The sequence below is a fragment of the Taudactylus pleione genome, unplaced genomic scaffold (genome assembly GCF_031769625.1).
Source record: "Taudactylus pleione unplaced genomic scaffold, aTauple2 ptg000025l, whole genome shotgun sequence".
In the NCBI taxonomy this organism is placed as follows: Eukaryota; Metazoa; Chordata; class Amphibia; order Anura; family Myobatrachidae; genus Taudactylus; species Taudactylus pleione.
The window spans coordinates 5,354,872-5,368,806 of NW_028284427.1; the positions used below are offsets into that span (position 1 = coordinate 5,354,872).

General features: G+C 41.8%; 1 pseudogene; it reads left to right on the top strand.

Moving 5' to 3' along the window:
- The first annotated feature begins 6,226 nt into the window (after positions 1 to 6,226).
- LOC148539640 (zinc finger MYM-type protein 1-like) lies at positions 6,227 to 8,836 on the top strand (annotated as a pseudogene).
- The last annotated feature ends 5,099 nt before the right edge of the window (positions 8,837 to 13,935 follow it).

Genomic DNA, 13,935 nt, shown 5'->3' on the forward strand with positions numbered 1-13,935 from the left:
TCTCAACTGACTAAAAAGCATGAAATGGAATGAAGACTATTGGTTAGTTACTTGCTTGTGATGTGGCATCTTTATATTCCATCATAGATCATGAACAGGGTTTAGAGAGCACCAGACACTACCTCACTTTGGACCCAGAAATGGAAGAAAAACAAATAGACTTCATCACTGAAAGCATAAATTTTATCCTAACACACAACTACTTTTGGTTCGGCAATGAGTTCTACATACAGACCAAGGGAACCGCTATGGGAACAAGGTTCATGTCAAGCTTTGCAAATCTCTTTATGAGTTACTGGGAGGACAAAAACATCTGGTCCCATCCTAAACTCGACGCGAACCTCGTTACATGGACGAGATTCATAGACAATGTCTTTTTTATTTGGAAACGAGACATCATTTCACTCACAAACTTCATTACATACATCAATGACAATGAAAACAACCTTGTATTCACCACCAAATATAGCAAATCCCTAGTAGAGTTCCTAGACTTAAACATCTTTATCGAGAACAACAAAATCCAGACAAACACGTTCCGCAAAACAGTTGATGTGAACAGTATGATCTTAGCCTCAAGTGAACACCACCCCAACTGGTTGAATAACATACCAGTTGGGCAGTTCAAGAGGCTAAGATGTAACTGTTCAAAGCTAACAGACTATGACAAACAAAGCACGACAGTAAGATCACAATTTCTGGAGAAGAACTACAACAAAGACCTAGAACAACAAGCATACAAAGAAGTGAGAGAACAAAATAGAGAACCATTTCTAGAATATAAATCAAAGACAGAATGAAATAAGCAAAACAAAGTCCACTTCATCACACAGTACAATAGACAAGCAAGTCAAATCAAACACGTACTGAAAAAACACTGGCACATATTAATCCAGGACAAGACCTTGGGGGACATCCTACCACCTGTACCAAAGATAGTGTTTCGTAAAGCACCTGATGTGAGAAGCTAAGTAATCAAAAATCACATTCCCCCCACCAAAACTATCCAAACAACACTAAAACCAAAACCAATTACAGGGGTTTCTAGTACTGTGGGACATGCATAACATGCAAAACAACCAAAGAAGCACAACACCCATACATGCAATAACACTCACTAGCAATGGAAAGGAACTTAAAATAACACTGAATCTCATAGTCATGATTGCGTAACACAGGTCTAGAGACATTTAGTATTGTACACATTAGTTTCCTGTCCAATGACTAGTACCAATCCACCAAGGGAAGAGTGCAATCAGTAACCTTATGGTTATTTTCACATAAGTTACTGTAGGGACCTGCGATCGACGATCGCGGGTCGCTACAGTCATCAGTAAGTTGGTGGTGTGCTGGATGATCGATATTGATCATCCAGCATACCAGGGAGGGTGCATAACGATCTGCCAACGATATCGTATCACTGGCAGATAGCTACGTGTGTGCGCATCATTACTGAGTGTTGGAGAACAGCTGCCACAGACAAGTGTGTAACTGTATCCGCCGAGAAGCCGCTGCTTCATATATATAGCCCCAAGTGTCAAGATGAAAATTATATGGTAATAAAAAAGAACTGTAAGAATGCCTCCTGAAATGTGCTGATATTTGCATGTGCCTAGTTTGCCTTTAGGGTGAAAACGAACTACAGCACAAGTCAACATACAAACCAGATGCCATATAAACTTATAAAGCTACATATATACTAAAAATTAAAATGAATAGTCATGTATCGGAATGGATCTGAGAGGACTTGAACATTTGCTCATGGGCCTCCCCTCATGTCTTGAAATGCAGATGGTTCACCTATTTACAACACAGCAGTGTTACTGAGGTATGGATAGGTTACTGTACTCAGTGCTTCTCAAATTCAATACACGGACACACTAACAGTGCATGTTTTCCAGTTCTCACAAGTGAAATAATTAGAACTACCTGTGGATCTTTCAAAACACATCAGTTGGTAATGAATACACCTGTCTCCAACAAGGATATATTGAAAACATGCACTGTAATTGTGTCCCGGGGGCTGGATTTGAGGAGCACTGCTCTACTATGAGCTGCAGCCAATAACCTGATCCAAAATGTAATCCTAATGCATGTTTTCCAGGTCTCCTCATAGAATCACAAGTTAAATAAATAGTACATTTTAAAATATGTTAAGTCAGTCAGTAATGAATACACTTGTGATCCAGCACAGAGTATGGGAATCATGCACTGTTTCCTGAGACCTGGGGATATATTTTTAGAAGTGGAGATGTTGCCAATAGAAAACAATCAGAATCTACTTAACATTTAACTAGCACCTTCTAGAACAGGGGTGGGCAATAAGCGGCTCTTCAGCTGTTGTTGAACTACAAATCCCAGCATGCCTTGCAACAGTTTTAGCATGGCCAAATCAGCGGCGTCACTAGGGGGGTGCGGGGGGTGCGGCCCGCACCTGGTGTCACCCTTCAAGGGGGTGACACCAAGAAGAGCAGCACATCACACCCGCGGGCCATACACCCCAGGCACCACCGCCGACCATGCTGCTGGAGACACACACTGGGATCCGCCGCGTGATGTCCGTCCTGGTCTGCCCGCCGCCGCCGGGGTGATCCGCACTGCACATTCACTGCGGCCGGCATCCAGAGCCACACACAGGCACAGAGGATCTCTCTGTGCCTGTGTGTGCTTCTGGACGCCGGCCACGATGACGTCATCGTGCACGCCGGCTCCGCTTGTCCTTCTGGGAGCCGCTCAGCCTGCTGGAGAAGGAGGAGGGACCACGGACCTGAGCGCGCTGCGTGTCAAGAAAGAAGAACTTGGAAGCCAGCCAGGAGTCAAGTGCACAGTGCGCTGCGCACCCCAACTGGACACACCCAGAGGTAAGTACACAGGGGGGGCACAGTATAAGGGGGATTACTGGGGGCCGGGCCACCATTAGAGTTCCATGCTGGGACACCTTATAAGGGCACTACTGGGGGCCATGATGGGACACAATATAAGGGGGCCATGGGACACAATATAAGGGCACTACTGGGGGCCATGGGACACAATATATGGGCATTACTGGAGGCCTGGCTATGGGACACTGTATAAGGGCACTAATGAGGCTATGGGACACTGTATGAGGGCACTAATGAGGCTATGGGACACTGTATAAGGGCACTACTGAGGCTATGGGACACTGTATAAGGGCACTACTGGAGGCTATGGGACACTGTATAAGGGCACTAATGAGGCTATGGGACACTGTATGAGGGCACTAATGAGGCTATGGGACACTGTATGAGGGCACTACTGGAGGCTATGGGACACTGTATAAGGGCACTAATGAGGCTATGGGACACTGTATAAGGGCACTACTGGAGGCTATGGGACACTGTATAAGGGCACTACTGGAGGCTATGGGACACTGTATAATGGCACTAATGAGGCTATGGGACACTGTATCAGGGCACTAATGAGGCTATGGGACACTGTATAAGGGCACTACTTAGGCTATGGGACACTGTATAAGGGCACTACTGGAGGCTATGGGACACTGTATAAGGGCACTAATGAGGCTATGGGACACTGTATAAGGGCACTAATGAGGCTATGGGACACTGTATAAGGGCACTATGGGGGCAATGGGGCACTGTATAAGGGCACTACTGGGGGCTATGGGACACTGTATAAGGGCACTACTGGGGGCACAGCTTAAGGGGCATTGCTGGGGCACTGCATAAGAGATGCAATCCTGGGGGCACTGTATAAGGGCACTATGGGGGTCACAGCTCAAGGGGCATTGCTGGGCCACTGCGTAAGGGGTGCTACTGGAGGCACTGTATAAAGCATACTTCTGGGGGTACTGCATAAGGGGCACTACTGGCGATACTGTATAAGAGGCACTACTGGGGGCACAACATAAGGGGCATTACTGGGGCACCGCATACTGGGCACACTGAATAAGGGGCGCTACTGAGGCACTGCATAAGGAGCGATACTGGTGGTAAAGTATAAGGGGCGCTACTGGGGGAACTGTGTAAGGGGCACTACTGGGGGTACAGCATATGGGGCTCTAATAAAGTGGGCATTGCATACTGGGCTCTAATACAGGGGGCATTGCATATTGGCCACATCTACAGGGGGCATTGCCTAAAGGGGCACTACTACAGGGGGAACTGCATAATGGGCACAACTATAGGAGATTGCATAAGGGGCACTAATACGGCATTGAATAAAGGGCATTCCATAGAGGTAATGTGAGTGCTTGTCCATCTGCAAATGGAAACTCTTGCTGCCCATTGATTTAACATATATAATAGTGCTTTATAAATTATCCATATATTAGAGTTGCTCATTTATTATAAACATATTTTCAGAGAATAAAGTGAGAGTTTTCATACCAGTCTGGAGGAGACAGCCTAACCCCACTCCTGACGCTATTGGAATTGAGTGCTGCCTAGTTTCTGCTTTCACCTTCAAGAAATCTGCACTGTAAGTCTGAGTATGTTTGCACTGATATTGTATAGTATGCTTATTGTTGTGACTTAAAATACATAATACACATTTATATGTTAAAAGCATTGTACTAGTCTAAATTTTTTTGGGTCAGGTTGGTGGTGTGGGGGGGGGGGGGTTCATGGAAACTTTTGCCCTGAATAAACACCTGGCTGCAGATAAGGGAGGGAGAGAGGGTCCATTTTATATTACTGCATAATAGATCATATTTCTTTACATGTAATCAAACTTTGATTTATAATATGATCTTACTGTTATGAGTTTAACATGAGGAGGGAATGAGGTAGTAGAAAAAGTAAACGGAGGGTTGGTCATTGGGGACGATTCAATTGTTTTATCGCACCCTATCTCCCGCCTAAAGTGACGGGAGATTGGGGTGCGATATTCAATTGTTTTTGGGCGCCCATGCATGTCGTGCCCAAATCGACAGGGCTAAACCCGTAAAGTGGCTAAGTCCTGCTTTGGGCGCCCAAACTCCCATTTAGGTGCCCAAAGTGCCGACTTATTGAACATTTCTGCTCGCCTGCCCTGAGCCTTCAGCCACGGGTGCAAACAATTCAATCGCCCCCACTGTCTCTACCCTAAGGAGTATATTTAAATGGATCATTTTAAATTATTAATTGGTATTGGTATTGGTCTGTGTATGCCCTTTATGTTAACATCATTATAGATGTGTACTCCTACATCTATCCTCGATATGCTATACAGCGCGAGATGCCGGACATGAGTGAGCCGCCAGGTCCAGTGCAGCTCTGCTAACGTTGGGCATCTTTGTTTGCTAAAAATGAGTCTCAGTCACAATGCAATGTGACTACTATAGTACGCACAAGGAGACTGTGTTGATTAATTTGATATATGACACTTGTATATTGTGTCAGTATACAGATCAGAGCTTGTATTGGAAGAAAGCTGCAGCTGCTACTACTGCACTTTATATACAGGTTCAGAGATTCAGTTGCACACAGATATACAAGAGTCATAAGAGAGCATTGGTGCCCCCCCCCATTTTTTAAATGGGTACATAAAATAGTGCACCTGAAAAAAGGCCATGGCCTTATGGGGAAAGGCCAGGGAAGAGATAGGGGAGGCCAGGAGATGCTGGGGCCAGGGAAGAGATAGTGGAGGCCAGGAGATGCTGGGGATAAAAGAAGAGGAAGCTACAAGTGAGAATGATAATAAACAGGAAAATTGACAGGCCCAAACAGCGCCCCCTGCCCTGCGGTGCCCTATGCCATGGCACTGGTCACACTACCCTAGTTACCCTGAGTGTCATGCATCAAATTAATCCTCCTTTTACATCCTAGTCACATTACGTTGCAACTAGGATGCATTTTTAGCTAGAAACAAGCAAAGAAGATGCCCGATGCTAGAAGATTCTTAAGCGACCTGGCGTATGAGGACACATCTGTATACATATATTAACATTACTTTATTTTTGTTTTTCAAAATGTTTTGTTTGCCTTTTCTAAATTTTGCATGTTTTTGAACCCTGCATTGATTTCAATATTGAATTATTAGGGGTAAAATACACACCTTTTCTCATTGACTAACAGGGTATATTTAAATTAACTTCCCCATGCAGTGTTCTGCACTTGTAATTAACCTGGCAGGGTAACAGCAGAATCACATGGTGCAAGGTTTTCCTTCCTTTGCCTGTACTATTTACAATAGATTTACATATTTTTATTTAATTTTGCAAAAAAATTCTATTATGCATTTTTACATTGTGCAGTGATATTCAATCATGCTGCATGGTGTACATAAAGCAAAGAGGCCAAGTGGATGCCAGCAAAGGAAGGCAAAAGAAACAAGAAAAAAAGCACTGAAAACGCAAGCTGGATCCATGCTTCAATTTGTCAAAAGACAGGATGATGGCCAGGGTTCATCAAAAGACACAGCTCCTCCGTGTCAGTCTCCAATTGATAATACAAATTCTTCTGATTGCATGCATTCTACAGAAGAGCAAGAAGTGGAAATTGCAGAATTTACAGCAGAAAAACAAGGAGTGGAAATGGAAGAATGTCAAGCAGAAGAAAGTGCTGAAAGTGACTCTAGCCTTGATACTGCAACGGAAATGAGTGATGTTATGGAGAAAGATTTGCAAATTTTCCATGATGTTTCTTTCTGGGAAATACCAGTTCCAGATCACTTTCGGGTTGAAATCATCAAAAAGGGAAGTACTTATTTCCAGAACAAAGATGGTCCTTTCAGTGCAGTGTCAAGGCAAGATTAAGATGGAAAAGCAAAGGGTGGTGTACGTCAGCTTTCAAAAGAGTGGTTAAACAAGATGATGCCAAATGGCAAGAAAATTCTACGGTCTTGGATGATTTACTCAGTTGTCAGCAACAAATTATACTGTTTTTGCTGCCGACTGTTTGCAGTTAGTACTACAAGTATGACATCCAAATTTGTGACTGGGTTTCAGATGTGGTGGAAACTGAACCCTAAAGTATATAACCATGAGACATCCGAAGAGCACCTATGTTGCCTTGAAAAGTGGAAAACATTAGCAGCAGGACTTAGGCTGCACAAAACCATTGATGCCAAAAGTATTTCTTTAATGGAAATGGAGAAGAAAAAGTGGAGGGACATCTTGTACAGATTGCTTGATATAACATTGTTTCTTGCCAAGCAGAATCTAGCATTCCGTGGCCACAAGGAAGATGAAACTTCATTAAATAAAGGGAACTTTCTTGAGATGGTTGAGATGCTGTCAAAATATGATCCAGTGCTGAAAGAGCACCTTATGAGATTAAAACAGAGCACATGTAAACTTAAAGTGTCAGTCTCTTATCTAGCACCAAACACTCAGAATGAGTTTATAAGTGCCTTGGCAAACCATGTGAAGGAGAAGCTTGTCATTGACATAAAGTCTGCAAACTGTTTTGGGATCATGTTTGACAGCACACCTGACATATCACATACTGACCAGATGTCCGAAGTGATCAGATATGTAAAAATCAACAATATGAAAGTTGAAGTAAAAGAGGTATTTCTTGGATTTTTTCCTTTAAAGGGGAAAACCGCTGCTGACCTCAGTTCTGACATTCTTAAAACACTGGAAAATGATGGACTGGACATAATGATGTGCCGCTCTCAAGGCTATGATAATGCTGCCACTATGGCTGGAATCCATGGAGGTGTGCAAGCCATTCTTAAAAAAAAGAACAGGAAGGCTATTTTTAGTGGATGTGTGGACCATTCACTTAATTTGTGTGTTCAGCACTCTTTTGCTGAAAATGCATCATGTGTGACATTTTTTGGGACTCTTGAAAGAATGTTTTCTTTCTTTGCTGCTTCCACCCATCGATGGGATGTGTTAATGGAACATACTGGAGTCTCAGTGAAAAGGCTGTCAACAACACGCTGGAGTGCTCATCATGCTGCTGTTACACCAGTTAAGGAGAAGTTTGATAAGTTTGTGGAGGCGATCGAAGCTCTTTGTGATCTACATGAAAATTTGGATACAAGGGGAGCAGCACAAACTCTTTTGCCTGCTGTCTGTGATTTCACTTTTCTGTGCTACCTATACTTCTGGTGTAATGTACTTCAGGAAGTTAATCTAACACAGCAGTACCTGCAGACAAAGGGCTTAACTCTTGATAAGGTGGTGACAAAGTTAGAGGCGCTTAAACTTTTTTTACATGATGAACGCAGTCAACTAGTGGAGCATGCAATTGAACAGGCACTTTCAAAGTCAGAAGAATATGGAATTGCAGTACAGAGAAGAGCCAGGGTCAAGAAGAGGTTGGCAGGGGAACAAGCATGTGATGCTGGACTCTCTCTTCAAGAAGAAAATAGGAGGGCGATGCTTGAGTGCATTGATCGCTTTCATTCTGAGCTTCAGATCAGATCAAGAGCCATCCAGAAAATAGCAGCCATGTTTGAAGCTGTTCAAGCGAAGAGTCTTATATCTGCCACTGATGAACAGTTAAAGGTGTCCATTCCAAAATTGACCACTTTCTATGATGAATTATCTGAAAGTGTTCTTTTAATAGAAATACTAAGGCTAAGAAGGCACCTGAAAGCAGCAAAGATTGATCTGGAAAAAGCCAAAGATTGGGTAGTATTAGATATTTTGAAATTCATAGCAGAATGGGACTTTGTAGAATCTCTACCAAACCTTTCACAAAGTCTAAAATTATTTTTGACGATCTGTGTGTCTGTGGCTTCATGTGAGAGGAGCTTTTCAAAGCTGAAACTTATAAAGAACTATTTGCGATCTACCATGGGACAGTCAAGGCTTTCAGACCTTGCAATTCTATCAGTTGAAAGTGAGATGGCAAAAGGCATTGACTTTTATGAAGTGATTCAAAAGTTTGCAGCTGTGAAGGCCAGAAAAGGAAAGTTTTGATTTTTTTTGTGGAGATGTTCATTAACTGCTAAAATGCTTTTGTATTTGTTACTGTTTATGTTTTTTATGGTATTACTTCAAATTAAATTATCGAGGTGTGCAAATGAATACTTTGTGTGATATACTTTGCTGAATATAATAAATTTAATCTGGTTTGGCGTGCTGTTCATGAGAGTTTCTCTTAATGTCTTCATCCCTATGTTGCCCTTCCGAATCTTGGCTAACACATGAAAAACCTCATTGCAATGCAAAACCGTTTTACAGTCTAAGTTTGTGTCCAGTAAGTCATGAAACTGTTGAGTCAAATAATTTAGGCATTGAGTTTAGTTTGCATAACACTTATGTAAATGTTATAATGTTTTACCTGTGATATTGTATTTTAAAGATATAACGTTAGTTTTGTTAGCTGTTTATTTTATTACTATTGCCATTGCATTTAGTAATAGTACAAAAACAGTACTAAGGATGGGGGGGTGACACCATGAGCTACCACACCGGGTGACACCAACCCTAGTGACGCCTCTGGGCCAAATAGAAAAACTATGGCAGGGCATGATGGGATGTATAGTTCTACAACAGCTGGGGGGCCGCTTATTGCCCACCAATATTCTAGAAGGTTATAGCTAGAATCTGATTGGTTGCTATGGGCAACATCTCCATTTCTAAAAACTCTCACTTTACTAAATAGACCTCCTGGAGTACAGAAAAACTGATATAGTCTAAACATGGGCACACACTATACCAGAGTTTATCAAACTCCGCCTCTACATACTAAGTTTTAAGGATATCTATGTTTGAGCACAGGTGACATAATTAGTAGCTTAGTGAATTTGATTTACCCATCTGGACTCAAGCATGGATATCCTTAAAACCTGGACTGTGGTGGCGTGGCTTGGACTCTGAAGATTACGGCAGCATGGCGCCGGAGCTCCGCTGTTTTTAATCTTCAAACAGCGCCTGCCGCCCTGCTATCCCGTTCCCCGGGTCAGTCCTGCACTTTCTAACATATTAAAGACCCCTGGGCAGATAATTCACCTGCCAGACAGCCTCTCTAGCCTCCAGACGAAGGGCCCTGGGAGCCAGCAGCAGCGGAGACGCCAGTGCTGAGGCTCTGAACTTCTCCCTGACACGCCGGGATAAAAAGCTTCCGTATCCCCCGCTGCCGATTTATATCCCCGCTCATTACTCACCACAGCTTGCGGAGACACGCGAGAACGCAGCTGGTCGGGCCCTCATTCCTGTCCCAACATTACAGGTGACAGTTATTCAAGAGAGGGAACTCCCTGGGGAGAAAGGAGTTCCGGGCGCCATTTTAAGTTTATACAAACTCTCACTTTCTCACTAAGCGCTCCCCTTCTATTTTCAAAGCGGCATTTGAGCACAATATTATCTGAAAGTTCTCTAATTAATTACCACAACAGCCTTAGTGCTCCTAATTAATAGGCAGAGTTGAGGCTTTAACATCAGATGGAGCATTCTGGCCCTTCTCAAAAGCAGCCCAAACAACAAAGAGCTCGCTCTGAGAAAAGAAGAGCTGAAATCAACATGGCTTCTGCCTCTGAGACACAGTGCTCCATTGCAGACATGGATACAAGCACTGCTATATCTCAGCTCGCTTCCCCTGCCTCAGATCATCAAGATAACCCTGTTACCTATGGAGAAGTGGTTAAAGCGATCCAGGAGGCTATGGGCCCTATAATGGACACTCATTCAGCTAAACTAACACAAGCGGTCTCAGACATAAAATCTCAGATTTCAGACCAATGAGAATAGACTGGAAGTCATGTTCCACAATGTTGAGGAGTTAAAAACCAATACTGCTTCTCTACAAAAATCACATTACCAAGTATTGAGTAAACTTGATGATTTAGAAAATAGATCACGAAGGAACAACCTTTGCATCACTGGCCTACCCGAAACCCTTAAGGGCACAGAACTGTCTTGATTTCTTATGTCGACCTTACCGGAACTACTGAATATAACGGATATATGTTCTGATATGGTAGTGGAAAGGGCGCATAGAATTGGCCCAGTGCGTGACTCTAAGGACTCTAGACCACGTGTTATTATCCTCAGATGCTTAAACTTTCTCCACAAGGATGCCATTTGGAGCGCTTCACGCTGACATGGAGAACTTCAGTGGGAGGGATCTAAATTCCATATATTTCAAGACTATTCTGCAGAGGTGACACGGGCAAGGAGAGAGTTTTCTCCTCTTTGTTCCCATTTATACAAGGCCAATCGCAAATTTGCTCTGCTTTACCCTGTGAGACTGCGATTGTTTAATGGAGATTCCTTTAAGGACTTCACTTTGGTTGCTGATGCGGGTCTATTCATTTCCGAGGAGATGGTGTCTTCCTCTACATTTGACCCATGAATCTATTAAGCCATCCACGTGAGCTGAAGTCAAAGTGCAGTTTAGTTTTCTTCATATGTCTTCATATATTTGTTTTTGAAGTCTAATTTAATACAAAAAGCTAATGTAAGGGGACTTATTTCTATGCTGTCTGATTATTAGAGGTCTCTATAAATTTCTTAGACATATCTTTTTTATTAAAATTAGACTAGGAAGTTCTAATAAGTATAATGGTAACGTTATATTATGTTATGCTGTATGACGATTTATTTGTCTTCAAATGCCGGGGTATGTCAAATGCATACCTAAATTGTTAAAGAGATGTTTTTGCGTTCTAATGCGTTGAAAATCTGTCTGTATTCAAATCTTAGGGTACTTCTTGACCCTAACAGTTTTTTGTTTGTCTTCCCCCTTTTTTTTCATTTTAGTAATCCTCATGTGTCTTGTCTTGCTTATCTTATGATACGATCTATATGGTGTTCTCACTATCTGATGATATTAAAGTGGCTCAGTGGTTACTACGCTTCTTCCGTATTTCATCATGACTAGTTTTGTTTATGGTACCTGGAATGTGGGTGGGATTAGCTCCCCGATAAAAAGAAAGAAAATCCTCCTTTATATGAAAAAACTTAAACTTGATGTTGTTTTCTTACAAGAGACACATCTCCTCCCTCCTGAAGTGATTAAATTAAACATGCTGGGATGGTCAGTCTTAGCCTCCTCCACATATTCTTCTAAGGCTAGGGGGCTAGTCATCTTGGTAAACAAAAATCTTAATATAATTGTCCACTCAACTACTACCGACCCACGTGGCCATTATGTTATTGCAGACGTATCAATCAATAATTCTAGATTTACTCTATGTAATATATATGCTGCTAATTCACAATCCAAGAATTTTTTTTTCTACATATTCTTTCTAAATTACATATGTACTCAGATGCACCTCTTATTCTTGGACGAGATTTCAATTTAGTTACATCAAATGTATTAGACAGAAATACTATGTTAACAAGACCTTCCCTCCCAAAGATTGGTGTGCCCTATGTATGTGACCAGCTGGGATTGGTAGATGTGTGGAGGGTGTGCCATCCAGTGGAGAAGGATTTTACATGCTTGTCTGCGGCTCATGGCACTCTCTCCTGCATCGATTACTTATTGATCTCCAACCATTTGTTCTCCAGAGTAATAAACTCTAAAATAGAACCAATACATATATCGGATCACGCTTTGTGTTGGATACCGATATCGGGTACTACAGATAGGGATCCTATCCGCCAGTGGCGTTTTCCATCTTACTTGTCTAGTTCTATTAAGTTTCGTAATATGTTGGAGTCCACATGGAGTGATTTTATACTTAATAACTCAGATTGTGAACATACTGACCCGTTTCTCTTTTGGCAGGCCTCCAAACCAGTGATGAGAGGGGCTATTTTATCTTATTGCAAACATAGAGAAAAACAAATAGGATCAGATTACTTGGAATCCCAGGCAAAATTTACATCTACATATAAAGATTTTAAAAGTAATCCTAATCTGATATCCAAACAATCATATTATCTTCACAAAACCCAGTTTGACAATGTTTTATCCTCTATGGAGTCTAAATATACTTTCAGTAAATAATAGAGATATTATACCCATGGGAATAAATCAAGTAGATTATTATCTAATTTAATAAAAGGACATCACTTCCCTACAATTATTAAAGCCTTAAAAAAAGATGACGGTACATTGGTCAGATCCAATGCAGAGATGATAGAAATTCTTAAATCATTTTACTCTCAACTATATTCTGATCCGGTCCTGGATGAGTAAAAAAAAAACAGCTTTTTGGTCCAACTTGCATGTACCTGCTATGTCCACAGATCAGGCTCTATCTTTGATAAAACCAGTAACCACAGATGAAATAATAGCAATAATTTCTTCTCTAAAAAATGATAAAGCCCCAGGTCCTGATGGCCTTTCTAATGATTACTATAAGATTCTCTCCTCAAAAATTTCTGAAACCTTATGGTAATATATAATTCTATTCTAATGGGTAGTAGTCCTCCACAAAATTTTAATTCTGCCACCATCAGAGTTCTACCAAAACCAGGTCGGGATCCAGAACTCCCCAGTTCATACAGTCCGATATCATTATTAAACACGGACTATAAGATCTTCACAAAGTTACTAGCAAATAGACTTAAATTAGTCCTACCATCCATCATCCATGCTGATCAAACTGGATTCATCCACGGCCACCAGTCTGTTGCAAACATTAGGAAGGTATTTTCAGTTATGCAATGGGTGAAATCCACTGGTTCTCACCATGCCAATGTAATACTATCAATTGATGCCGAAAAGGCGTTTGATTTAATCACGTGGGACCACCTACTTGAGTCATTGTGAAGGTTTGGGGCACCGGCAGAGTTCACTCAATTAATAGCTAATCTATACTCAGATCCTATGACACAGGTAATGAATAATGGATATCTGTCCTCACCGTTCTATATAAAGAGGGATACACGCCAGGGTTGCCCACTGTCGCCCCTACTTTTGCACTAGCTTTGGAACCCCTGGCGATTGCTCTACGAGATTCCTCACTTTTTACTGGTATTATGGTGGGGAAGGTAGAGGCTAAGATGGCACTGTTCGCAGGCGACATGCTTCTATTCATATCTAAGCCTAGTGAATCTATTCCAGTAATTGTCTCTTTAATTGAAGATTTTGGGAAGTTTGCTGATTATAAAGTAAATTA